General features: G+C 46.4%; 1 long non-coding RNA gene across 1 annotated transcript; it reads right to left on the bottom strand.

The window, feature by feature from the left end:
* Nucleotides 1-1096: 1096 nt before the first annotated feature.
* LOC120638075 lies at nucleotides 1097-1686 on the bottom strand. The gene is made up of 2 exons (XR_005659550.1): nucleotides 1571-1686; nucleotides 1097-1453 (listed from the first exon to the last, which is right to left on the bottom strand). It is a non-coding gene; the product is annotated as an uncharacterized LOC120638075 (long non-coding RNA).
* Nucleotides 1687-10182: the final 8496 nt, after the last annotated feature.

Below are 10182 nucleotides of genomic sequence, written 5' to 3'. Positions count from 1 at the left end.
GCAGAATTCCTGATCCCAAGGCTTGTCCACTCTGTGATTTAGCATCTTGACAATGTGTCCAGCCCCCCGATGGGAAGGAGTTCACTTCTGGTGGTCTGGCCCAGATTGAGAGAGGGTCATAATGGTAATGTGCATTAAAGCAACCTGCCTATGAAAAGGAAAGTGATTCAAGAACAGAAAGTTCATAGTTAGAGGTCAGGGAGAAGAAACCCAGAGAATGTAGAGCATCTTGGAAATCAGGTCAGATACCCCAAACTAGAAAACGTGAAGCTGTTAATTTCCTACCTTAGTACCTCTATCTCATCTATCTCCCCAATAGCCTCTTGTCCACATTCTGCCTATGGTCTGGAACGCCCTCCCTCCTCATAACAGACAGATAATTTCTCTCCCTACCTTCAAAGCCTTATTGAAGCCTTCTCTTCCAAGAAGCCTTCCCCAACTAAGCCCTCTTCTCTTCTCCCACTCCTTTCTACGTCACCCTGATTTACTCCCTTCATTCATCCTCATTCCCAGCTCCACAGAACATATATATGCATGCATATATGTGTATATATGTATGTTTTATTGACTTATTTATTTCTATTAATGCCTGTCTCCCCCTCAAGACTGTGAGCTCGTTGCGTCTATTAATTGTTATATTGTACTCTCCCAAGTGCTTAGTACAGTGCTTTGCACACAGTAAGGGCTCAGTAACTACGATTGAATGAATAAATGAATAGTCAAGTACGGTCATATAGTTGGAAACTTGTAGCATAGTGGAAGGGTTATCAGAGCAATAAGTTGCAACAAAAATAATAATAATAATAATAACTGTGGCATCTGTTAAGTGTTTACTATGTGCCAGGCACAGTACTAAGCGCTGGGGTGGATACAAGCAAATCGGGTCAGACACAGTCCTTGTCCCCCGTGGGGCTCACAGTCTTAATGTCCATTTTACAGATGAGCAAACTGAGGCCCGGAGAAGTAAAGTGACTTGCCCAAGGTCACAGAGGCGACAAGTGGTGGAGCCGGGACTGGAACCCACGACCTTCTGACTCCCATGCCCGTGCTCTATCTACTACACCATGCTGCTTCTCTGAGACGTGACGAGGCAACATATGGTCCAATGTTTCTGGTGTATTTTTCTACATCGTCTTTTTCCTCAGAGTCGCTCTAGACAACTCTTTGTTTTTAAAGAAACCTCAGAGTAACCATGGAAGATTCATAAATTCAATAAGCTAGTCAACCCAAATTTGACAGTACTCAGACATTTTGAAGATGAATGAGAACATATCTGAAGTACATTGAAGAAAGCTGTGACATAAATATAGGGAAGCGTTAACATTATTACAATGGGAGGAGCAGGTTTTCTCAATCTGTGGATATCTTTAACTTCAAAACGAGAATTAGAGCCACCTCTTCCAGGGATGAATCTCTTTCATTCCCCTCTAGCCCGGCAACGTCAGAAAGCTGCCTAGTGAAAACAAAGATGAAGCCAATTTTGAGTCATTTCACAAACAGGGGAACAGTCCCGTTGCTTTTCCAGTTAAGGAGAGCTTGAAATGCTCCAGCGGGCAAATTGACTTAGTACCAGTTTATTCGTCTCACAAATCCCAAGCAGGCACTGGGGCCCTAAAGGGTGATAAAAGCTGAAACTTCCATAGCACGCCCCTTCGATGAATCGAAAGCACTTGACGTAGATCGCTTTCATCTCCGTCAGGATCCGGAACCGTTAATTCTGTTAATTCTGTTACCATTAAGCCGAACAGGAAGTCAGAAATAGAACGCCGTCTCTGAATTCTCAGCCCGTGCCACCATGCACGGCTAGCTAAGCTAACGTCATCCCGAATTATTAGTCAAGCCTCTAAACTGAGAAAGCAAACTACCAATTTCCCTTATTAATTAGCTTGTTTCTACCACGTTATTTAGCATAGCAGAGTGGCATGAAGTGAGTGCTTAGTGAATACTACTATCATCCAACAAATGGCGTTGGTTAAGCGCTCGTGACGTGAGATGAAGCCTCCTGGTCTAGTGGATAGCGCCCGGGCCTGGGAGTCACGAGGACCTGGATTCTAATCCTGGCTCTACCATTTATCTGTTGTATGACCTTGGGCAAATGGCTTAACTTCTCTCTGCCTCAGTTACCTCATCTGTAAAATAGAAATTAAGACTGTGAACCCTCCCATGTTGAAGACATGGGAGGGTTCACAGTCTCAGGTTAGAGAAGCAGCGTGGCTCAGTGGAAAGCGCACGGGTTTAGGAGTCAGAGGTCATGGGTTCTAATCCCAGCTCCGCCACCTGTCAGCTGTGTGACTTTGGGCCAATCACTTCACTTCTCGGTGCCTCAGTTACCTCATCTGTAAAATGGGGATGAAGACTTTGAGCCTCACGTGGGACAACCTGATTACCCTGTACCTACCCCAGCGCTTAGAACAGTGCTCGGCACAGAGTAAGCGCTTAACAAATACCAACAATATTATTATTATTATTCAACTACCGCTCCCTCTATGCAGATGATTCCCAAATCAATGGTCTTCTTTGTATCCACCCCAGCGCTCAGTACGGTGCCTGACACATAGTAAGCGCTTAAATACCATAAAAAAACCCTACATCTCCACCCCTGATCTCTCACCCACTCTGCAGTCTCACATTTCCTCCTGCCTTCAAGACACATCTACCTGAATGTCCTTCTGTCAGCTCAAACCTCACATGCCCAAAGCAGAACTCCTCATCTTCCTGCCCAAACCCTGTCCTCCCCGTGATTTTCCCCTCGCTGTAGACAGCACCGCCACCCTTCCTGTCTCACAAACCCATAACTCTGGCGTGATCCTTAACTCCTCTCTCTCTTTCAACCCACGTATTCAATCTATCACTAAGTCCCGTCAGTTCAACCTTCACAACATCACTAAAATCTGTCCTTGGATCTCCATCCAAACGTTATCCGCCACCACGTTAATCCGCGCACCTATCCTATTCCGCTTTTATTACTGGATCGACCTCTGTGCTGACCTCTCTACCTCCTGTCTCCCCGCTCTCAGTCCGTACTTCACTCTTCATTTTTCTACTAAAATGTTCAGTCCATGTTTCCCCACTCCTCAAGAACCTCAGTGGTTGCCCATCCACTTCCGCGTCAAACAGAAACTCCTTACCGTCGGCTTTAAAACTCTCGTTCACCTTACCCCTTCCTCTCTCACCTCACTGCTCTCCTACTAAAACCCAGCCCACGCACTTTGCTCCTCCAGTGCCAACCTACTCACTGTATCTCGATCTCATCTATCTCCCCGCTGACCTGTCGCCCACTTCCTGTCTCTGGCCTGGAAAAGCCCAAGAAAAGCTGGCCAAGTTCCAAATGAAAGGTAATACTGAAAAATAAATCCTAAATTGTAAAGGTTCCCTCCCTCTTCACGTCCAAAAGACAATTACTTTCCCCACCTTGGAAGCCTTTTTGAAGGTACATCTCCTCCAGGGGGGCCTTCCCTGAGAAGCAGCGTGGCTCAGTGGAAGGAGCACGGGCTTTGGAGTCAGAGGTCATGGGTTTGAATCCCGGCTCGGCCACTTGTCAGCTGTGTGACTTTGGGCAAGTCACTTAACTTCTCGGTGCCTCAGTTACCTCATCTGTAAAATGGGGATGAAGACTTTGAGCGCCACGTGGGACAACCTGATTACCCTGTGTCTCCCCCAGCGCTTAGAACAGTGCTCGGCACATAGTAAGCGCTTAACAAATACCAACATTATTATGTCCTTTTCTCCATCCTCCTTCTGCTTCACCCTGACTTTCTCCCTTTCTTCACCCCACGACACTTATGTACATAGCCAGAATTCATTTATTTAATCCATGTCTGTCTCCCCTTCTAGACCGTAAGCTCGTTGTGGGCAGGGATATGTCGGTTATATTGTTGTGTTTACTCTCCCAACTGCTTAGTACAGTGCCCTGCACAGAATCAGTGCTGAATAAATACTATCGATTGATTGATCAGTGATGTGGGACAGAGACCGTGTCTGGCCCGATCATCTTGTATCTACCCCAGCGCTTAGAACAGTGCCTGGCACATAGTAAGTGCTTAACAAATACCATAAAAAAGCTCTTCCTCCGTGCAAAGCACCGTTCTGAGCTACTGGGAGAGTACTCCAATAGCCATGACCCTTATTTTCGAGGAACTTACAATTACCCTGTTGATTATTCTCATGATCTGAGTTTTAGAAAGAGTGTCCCTTGCTCGTCTCATTTATCTATTAAGGTTTTATAACTACAATTTAGGATTTCTTTTTTCAGCATTACCTCCCATCTGGAACTCGGCCGGCTTTGTCGGCCCGTGCAAGTCATCGATCAATCCCTCAATCAATCAGTGGTATTTATTCAGTGCTGCCTGTGTGCCAGGCGAAGTACTGAGCGCTTGGGAAGAGACAGTACAACAGAGTTGTCATAGACAAGATCCCTGGCCACAAGGAGTTGACGGTCTAAGGGTTACTCGAATGAACTAATCTCTTTGTGAGCAGGAACGTATCTGCCAACTCTGTTGTATTCTACTTTACCAAGTGCTTAGCAAAGTGCTCTGCACAAAGTAATCAATAAATACCATTGATTGATTGATTAATTATCATTAAGAGAGCAGAAGCCCCAAGACCGTAGTCATTAGAACTGCTCTCCCCGGTGCTAGAAAACAAGCTGTTCTAATAATAATAATAATAATACTGTTGGTATTTGTTAAGCGCTTACTATGTGCACAGCACTGTTCTCAGCGCTGGGGGAGATACAGGGTCATCAAGTTGACCCACATGAGGCTCACGGTCTTCATCCCCATTTTACAGATGAAGTAACTGAGGCCCAGAGAAGTGAAGTGACTTGCCCACAGTCACACAGCTGACAAGAGGCAGAGCCGGGATTCGAAGCCATGACCTCTGACTCCCGAGCCCGGGCTCTTGCCACTGAGCCACGCTGCTATCGCTCAATCAATCAATCGATCTTATCTATTGAGCACTTGTTACGTGCAGGGCACTATTCTAAGTGCTTGGAAGAGTCCGGCACAGTGATATCCCAGACACATTCCCGGCCGACGACGATAACCTTCTCAAAATGGTGTGTAACCACCAGATTTCTGAATCCCTTAACCTTAATGGAATGGATCTCCCAGGGCTACTACCGGGCTCCGTGACAGGATTCTGTTGCATCTTCTTCACAGCAGTCTACTCTTTTTCAAACCTTTGAGGCCACTGCTTACCAGAGCAAATGAATCCGTTCGGCACTCCCTGAAGTTGGTTTATAGGTTTGAGTGTTTCAAAATGAATCCCAGCCAGCCAAGAGTGTGGATTATTTTTAATGAGGTTTTCCTCTACTAAATTCCCGGGAGATACACGTAATGTTTTGATTTGACAACACTGGGTCATGGTTACAGGCTCTCCTAAAATTCCGGGCCTGGAATTTCTAAAAGAAAGCAAAATCAGGTCAATCCAGAATGGGTGATCACTGGTTTTTAACTCCAAAAAGCCGCATGGCCTAGGGGAAAGAGCTCAGGCCTGGGTATCAGGTGACCTGGGTTCCAATCTTGGTTTTGCCACATGTCTGCTGTGTGACCTTGGGGAAGGCACTTAAGTTCTCTGTGTCTCAATTGCCACAACTGTAAAATGGAGATTAAACCCTACTCCCTCCTACTTTGACTGTGAGCCCCACGTCGGTCCGTAGTCTACCGCTATACCTGCAAAGAAATTCATGATGATTTGCTCTTGTGCCCCCAGAACAGAGTTGTCTGCAGTTCCTAGACCCTTGCCTTACAGATTTTTGAAGAAACGTGTAGCCCAGTGAGCTGAAAGAGTTTCCCAGTGGGTTGGAAGTGTCCTAGAAATCCAGCTTGCCATCACTAGTAGCATCCTCCAACCTGACAGACAGCATCGTGTAGGTCAAACGAGATCGGAACTCCTGTCACCTCGGCAGAGGTATGACTTGTCCTTGGTGGATTCAAGAACTGGGGCTAGAGAAACTTCTGGCACTGCCTCATGACTCAGTGAGAATGACAGGAATCCTCGGGGGCTGGAACCTCCTGGCTTAGGAGAAAATATAGTCTCCGAGAGCTCACAATTTCCAGCTCAAAGGGAGGAAAGGACGAGCAACTTCTCGGTTGCCCCTTTTACTCAACGGGCTTTGGGGTCAGAGTTCCCTCCTCATGGAAGCCACAAGCGCTTGGGAAAAAAGCTCTTTCTTTTTTTCATTCACTTCACCCCAATACATTGGCTCTAGAGTCACCTATTCTAGTGCCTTCCCAGCATTTTTTCTCCAAGGATTTTTCTCTCAATTATTCATTACACACTTCTCCTTTCCTCTCCTCTCCCCAAACCGATGATCATGTTTAGTGTATGAGCCATGATTTGAGGGGCGTGAGGGAAGCTGGAGGGAAGCAGAGAGCCAGGGAATCAAGTTTGGGGTTGGGAAAGGGATAGGAAAACTGTACAGTGTTGGGGGGAACGGGAATAATAATTACCATCACTGGGATATTAAGTAGTAAGTAGAAGCACTTGCTATGTTGGTATTTGTTAAGCGCTTACTATGTGCCGAGCACTGTTCTAAGCACTGGAGTAGACACAGGGGAATCAGGTTGTCCCACGTGGGGCTCACAGTCTTAATCCCCATTTTCCAGATGAGGTAACTGAGGCACAGAGAAGTGAAGTGACTTGCCCAAAGTCACACAGCTGACAAGTGGCCGAGCTGGGATTCGAACCCATGACCTCTGACTCCAAAGCCTTTCCACTCTTTCCACTGAGCCACGCTGCTTCTCTATGTGCCAAGCGCTGTACTAACACTGGGGCAAATATAAGATAATAAGGTCTTGAAGGAAGACTTGTCTATCTCTCAATAAAGAGATGGACAAAATAATGTGAGCAGCTGGAGGAACGAGGATATAAGAGGAAGGAGAAGAAGTGGAAAGAGCATGAGATTGGGAGTCAGGATACCTGGTTCTCATCCCAGCCCTGTCGCTTTGCCCGTTGTGGGACAAGTCCTTTAACTTCCCCGTGCCTCAGTTCTCTCCACTGGAAAATAGAGATTAAATATTTTTTCTCTTAGACTTAAGACCCCATATGGGACAGGGACAGCATCCCATCTGATTATTCCCCCCTTCACCTCCCCTCAGCTAAGCCCCCTTTTCACCCCCTTTCCCTCTGCTCCTCCCCCCTCCCTTCCCCTCCCCTCAGTACTGTGCTCGTCCGCTCAATTGTATATATTTTTTATTACCCTATTTAGTTTGTTAATGAGATGTACATCACCTTGATTCTATTTATTGCTATTGTTTTAATGAGATGTACATCTCCTCGATTCTATTTATTGCTATTGTTTTGTCTGTCCGTCTCCCCCGATTAGACCGTAAGCCCATCAGTGGGCAGGGACCGTCTCTATCTGTTGCCGATTTGTCCATTCCAAGCGCTTAGTACGGTGCTCTGCACATAGTAAGCGCTCAATAAATACTATTGAATGAATGAATGAATTATTCTGCACAGCCTAACACAGTGCTTAGCACATAGTAAGCGCTCAAAAAGTACTATTGAATAGTAAGGGCTAGCAGATACCGCTATTCATATTATTATTAACTAGATCAGGATGAAAAGTGAATAGATAATTGAATATTCAAATTAAATAGAGATAAAAATATACATATCCACATAAACGTGCTTAGAATAGTGTTTGGCACATAATAAGTGCTTAACAAATATCACTGTTATTATTATTATTAATAATAATAGAAATAAATTGCCAAGTATTTCTCACTCTACATACACACTCTCGGCTGTACCGTAAGCCCTTTTGGTAGGATTCAGTAGGAGCTCAATAAATGTTACTTTTACAAGAAAAAGTAAATGGTGACGGTGGTTGTCGGGTCAGTGAGACGACTAATAATAACTGCTGGTATGTGTTAAGCACTTACTGTGTGTCAGGCAGCGTACTAAGCTCTGGGGTAGATACAAGGTAATCGGGTTGGACACAGTCCGTGTCCCTCATGGCGTAAACGGTCTTAATCCCTAGCTTACAGATGAGGGAACTGAGGCACAGAGAAGTAAAGTGGCTTGCCCATGGTCACACAGCAGATAAGTGGCAGAAGCGGGTAGTTCTGACTCCCGGGCCCATGCTCTATCCGTTAGGCCACTCTGCCTGGAAGCTCCTTGTGGGCAGGGAATGTGTCAGTTATAATAATAACGATAATGATAATAAGGATTTTTTTAAATGCTTACTATATGCCAGGCACTGTATTAAGCCCTGGGGTGGTTATGAGCAAATTGGATGGGACACACAGTAGGGCTCACAGTCTCAATCCCCATTTTACAGATTAGGTAACTGAAGTAACAGAAAAGTGTCGTGATTTGCCCAAGGTCACGCTGCGGACAAGTGCCGCAGCCGGAATTCAAACCCGTGACCCCGTGACTCCCAGGCCCGCGTTCTCCTAAGCCCCCTTTTCCTCAGTTCCCCCCTCTTCTGCGTCACCTCGACTCGCTCCCTTCGCTCTTCGTCCCCCACCCCCAGCCCCGTGGCATAGATATATACATACATGTGTATATAAATGTACTCATATATGTATATATCTGTAATTCTATTCATTTATATTGATGCCTGGTTACTTGTTTGGATGTCTGTCTCCCCCCCCCCCCCCTAGACTGTAAGCCCCTTGTGGTCAGGGACTGTTTTTAAGGCTCTATTGTACTTTCTCAGTGCTTAGTACAATGCCCTGCGCACAGTCAGCCCTCAGTAAATACGTTTGATCGAATGAGTGGATGAAAGCGTACGCGACAGGCTTTGTCTTTACGGTTGTGTTGTACTCTCCCTAGCGTTTAGTACAGTGCTCTGCACACGATCAGCCCCCAGTAGATAGGACAGAGTGCACAGTCTGTGGGGAGTTATTTCCCTCCCTCCTCACATCCGCCAAACTCCCTCTCTTCCCCTCTTCCAAGCCCTGCTGAGGGCTCACCTCCTCCAGGAGGCCTTCCCAGACTGAGCCCTCCCTCTCCCTCTCCTCACCTCCCTATTCCCCCGTCTCTCACCCTCTGTTCTTCCGCCTTCCCCTCCCCACAGCACTTGGGCATATTTGTATATATTTGTTACTCGATTTACGTGGCTCAGCGGACAGAGCCCGGACTTGGGAGTCAGAGGTCGTGGGTTCAAATCCCGCCTCCCCCGCTTGTCAGCTGTGTGACTTTGGGCAAGTCACTTCGCTTCTCTGGGCCTCAGTTCCCTCATCTGGAAAATGGGGATGAAGACTGTGAGCCCTACATGGGACAAGCTGATCACCTTGTATCCCCCGCAGCGCTTAGAACGGCGCTTTGCACATAGTAAGCGCTTAATAAATACCATCATCATTACTATTATTATTTATTTTGTGTCTCTATCTATGATCCTTGTCTTGTCCATTCCAAGTGCTCAGTACAGTGCTCTGCACATAATAAGCGCTCAATAAATACTATTGAATGAATACCTGTTGCCCATTTGTCCATTCCAAGCGCTTAGTACAGTGCTCTGCACATAGTAAGCGCTCAAGAAATACCGTTGAATGAATGAACAGTGCTCTGCACATAGTAAGCACTTAACAAATACCAACAATAGAACTAAATGCTATTGAATGAATGAAGGAATTCTATTTATGTATTTTGATGGTATCGATGTCGGTCTACTGGTTTTGTTCTGTCGTGTGTCTCCTCCTTTTAGACCGTGAGCCCGTCGTGGGGCAGGGACGGTCCCTCTCTGTGGCCCAGCTGTCCATTCCAAGTGCTTAGTCCAGTGCTTAGTAATAATAACGTTGGTATTTGTTAAGCGCTTACTATGTGCAGAGCACTGTTCTAAGCGCTGGGGGAGATACAGGGTCATCAGGTCGCCCCCCGTGAGGCTCACAGTTAATCCCCATTTTCCAGATGGGGTCACTGAGGCCCAGCGAAGTGACTTGCCCACAGTCACACGGCTGACAAGGGGCAGAGCCGGGAGTCGAACCCATGACCTCCGACTTTGAAGCCCGGGCTCTTTCCACTGAGCCACGCTGCTTCCCCCAGTGCTCTGCACATAGTAAGCACTCAATAAATACTAATGATAAGAATAATAACGTTGGTACTTGTTAAGCGCTTACTATGTGCCGAGCACTGTTCTAAGCGCTGGGGGAGATATAAGGCAATCAGATTGTCCCACGTGGGGCTCACAGTCTTAATCCCCATTTTCCAGATGAGGGAACTGAGGTACCG

The sequence above is a fragment of the Ornithorhynchus anatinus genome, chromosome X1, assembly GCF_004115215.2.
Source record: "Ornithorhynchus anatinus isolate Pmale09 chromosome X1, mOrnAna1.pri.v4, whole genome shotgun sequence".
NCBI classification, from domain to species: Eukaryota; Metazoa; Chordata; class Mammalia; order Monotremata; family Ornithorhynchidae; genus Ornithorhynchus; species Ornithorhynchus anatinus.
This window is presented reverse-complemented; position numbering and strand designations above follow the sequence as displayed.